A 3187-nucleotide genomic window follows, 5' to 3' on the forward strand; every position below is an offset into this window, starting at 1 on the left:
GTTTTTATATAACATCTTTGGTGTTCAGTGTGTTGTATCTTTATGAATTCAGAAGAGCATAATGAACATTTTTGATAGCTTTTCAACTATATAATTCTATACCGTTTTCGGATCCCTCTGTATTGTTGCTAAAGGCAGTAATAACGCACAAGAGTCTCACAAAGAAATGCATGATATCAGAGCACCGATAGGCAGTCATGCTTATTGATGAAGTGAAAGAATATTCATAGACTTGCATGAAAAGGAGGAGGTTTGCCAGAGGCCTTTCTTTCTTAGTGCTTGGCTGGTGGTTTTCATTTTTACTACTATATCTTTGGTCCTCCCTCATAGACAAGCTGCTGCAGTCAAACAAGTCTTATAAGTTCAAGCAAGTTTACAAACCATTTCTAAAAATGTTTTCTCAGGCTCTGTACCAAAACATCTTTGAAGATATTAAAGTCTTTGATATCTAAATGACCCCCACTAATCTCCTTTCTTTTGAAGTTTCTACTCAGTCTGGAGAATCTCATAGTTTAAAAGACATACTGCTGATGCCTTTAAAAGGAGCTTCTGGGATTATACATTGGATGATGACTCTGGGTACTGATAAGTGTAGCAAATGTGGTAAACTTGTTTCTCGCTAGGCTTTACCCTATACTTGGTTAGAAAATATTTAGATATTATTGTATAGGACTGCTTCACTTTGACAAATCCCCACATGTTGAAGGAGCAAAAACCTTATGAAGCAGCTGGTTGTATGGAAGCTAAGCCCCAAGAGAACAGTGGTTGGTAGCTTGAGCAGTTGTTGCCACTCCTATGTAGCAGCGAACAGGATCTCTATCTTCCTACCAGTAGTTTATAGGACACCAGAATGATTCCTGTTTTTTAAAGAAAATGGCTTTATATGCAATGAGGAACCTATACATGGTTGAGTAACTAGTGTACATTACCATTATTTCCAGAAAGAAGTAAGTATGAGCTTTCAGTTTTGCATTATGTCATTTAATAGGAACCAGAGGGTTGGGAAGGGACCTCCAGGATCATTTAGTCCAAAGTCCGCACAGATGTGTGGGTTCCAGCTAGGACTAGTGATTCCTGCACCAAATCATGCCAGACAATCTTGTGAATCCCCAAAGGAGCCTCCATGACTTCCCTATGCAGTTTGTTCTTAGATCAGATGTCAGGAAAAATATCCTAGATCTGTTTTATTTTTTTGGTATCGTACACATAACCAAAGTAGAAACATGCATATTAATACTATTTTTAACCTGACTTTTACTGTCATTACCATACAAGAGTAGAGTGAGTGAGTGTGTGTGTGTCTGGGTCAGATATATCAGAAGGTCCAAGTTCTGCGCAATAGCATAGAGTCATTAGAGAAAATCCTTCCTATTTCAGGAAGTTACTGGTTGGCATATGTTTTAAAGCACAAAGTTTGATGTACTTTATATAGATGGTCTTTGAGTATGGACTAGACGCATTGTGGTCTGTGGATGATCTTTGTTCCTCTGCTGTCTTGCTAGCTAATACAGCATTTCCCAAGCTTTTGGAAGACAACTCCCTCTCCCGAGGGCCTTTTCAGGGTCACAAAACTAATCACAACTACATCTATGTATACCTGGTAGCAGGAAGTTCTGGTAGCAGCAGGTGGGCATTGATCTGCACTGCAGCTGTGCTGCTAGAATGTGCAGTGTACTCTGGGAAGGTACCAAATGCAGGTTTATAATTCATTTGTGACTGGATTGTATCCATTTGATCTTATGCTGATATTGTTCTTTAACTTAAATAGCTATTCTCTGTCCCTACAACTCACTTCATGAATGTAATCATCCCTTTTAACCGTTGTTTTGCTAAAGTACACATACCACGTTCTTTTAATCTTCTCTCATTATCCTTTAATCATCCTAGTAGCCCTTCTCTGTACCTGCTCCAGTTTAAACCTTTCTAAACCTTTCTGAACATAAGCGACCAAGATTATACACAGAATTCCAAATGGGGTCTTTCACTGGTACAGGGGTACTGCTGCTTCCTTGTCTCTACTGAAAATAACCTGTCTAATAAAGTCAAATTGCTGTCGCTTTTTTTCTCCACATCTGTGCAGCTCATTGTTATCTTACGAATGCACTGAAGTCCCTTGCTTCCTCCACTTACTTCAGTCTATGAGTTGCCATCTTATAACAAAAATTCTTGGCTTAAACCTCTAAGTATGTGACTATAAACTTTTCCCATCACATTACCTACTACATATTTTGCTCTGTTCAGCAGTTGTCTCTATCCTTGTAAGTTTTTAAAAACATGTTAGCCAATCACTTGGGTGGGATGATTCTGAGGGGCATGTTTCTGGCTTCTGAGGTCCCTTCTAGTTCTATTTTTGTATGATTCTGAGGTTATGAAATTCTTATCAAGAATTATGTTAGAATAACAGAAAAATAATCCCATCCTTTTCCATACTGGCAACAGTTCCCAGTTTTATGTGGTCCACAAATATCATAAGCACACACTTAAATTCATTCATTAAGGTCACTAATTAAAATAATGGATAATGAGTGCTTTTAGTAACATCTCTCCAGTCTGATAATTCTCTTTTCAATCTAACCTTCCATAGTTTCCCTTTTAGCCAACTCCCACCCTCAAGAGCTTTACAGCACAATTGTAATGTAATAAAAGCCTTAGTCTGTCTGCCCGTCTGCCCGTAACACATTTGGCCAACTGTGCATGCGCTGCCAAGAGGGCATGTGTCAAGTGGCTGCGAGGGGCTGGAGCGTTATGGACAGAGCGGGCAAGGGAGCCACCGCACCTTCGCAGGGAAGAGGGGAGGGAGGGAGAGGAGAGCGGGAATGGGGGGGTTTCTGGTGGCAGCACCCCCCCCCACCCCCGCTGCTGCCGCCCAGCCCTGACAACAGCCAGCAGGGAGGGGAGGGAGCGGGGGCATGTTGCATGCCACAGTGTTGGCAGCTGCTGCACCAGTGCAAACTCCCTTCCCCCCCTGTTCCTGGGAGCCAGTGGTGGCATGGGGTGGAGCCACAGGGGATGGTGGAGACGCATGGGTCTGCACCGGGAGAGGCGGGGGGTCCCATGGGGTCAGATGTGGGGGGTGGGGAAGCACATGGGGCTGGACACGGGGAATGTGGAGGGTGCGGGGGATGCACGGGTTCAGAGGCGGAGCAGCAGCACCGTGGGGCACTGGGTGGCACTGCTCTTCTCTCCC

General features: G+C 43.0%; 1 protein-coding gene across 1 annotated transcript in view; it reads left to right on the plus strand.

Annotated features, from left to right (window-relative positions):
- NSG1 (neuronal vesicle trafficking associated 1) overlaps nucleotides 1-3187 on the plus strand; it is an 80143-nt gene that overhangs the window by 6178 nt on the left and 70778 nt on the right. The window lies entirely within an intron of this gene.

The sequence above is a fragment of the Alligator sinensis genome, unplaced genomic scaffold (assembly GCF_000455745.1).
Source record: "Alligator sinensis unplaced genomic scaffold, ASM45574v1 scaffold104_1, whole genome shotgun sequence".
In the NCBI taxonomy this organism is placed as follows: Eukaryota; Metazoa; Chordata; order Crocodylia; family Alligatoridae; genus Alligator; species Alligator sinensis.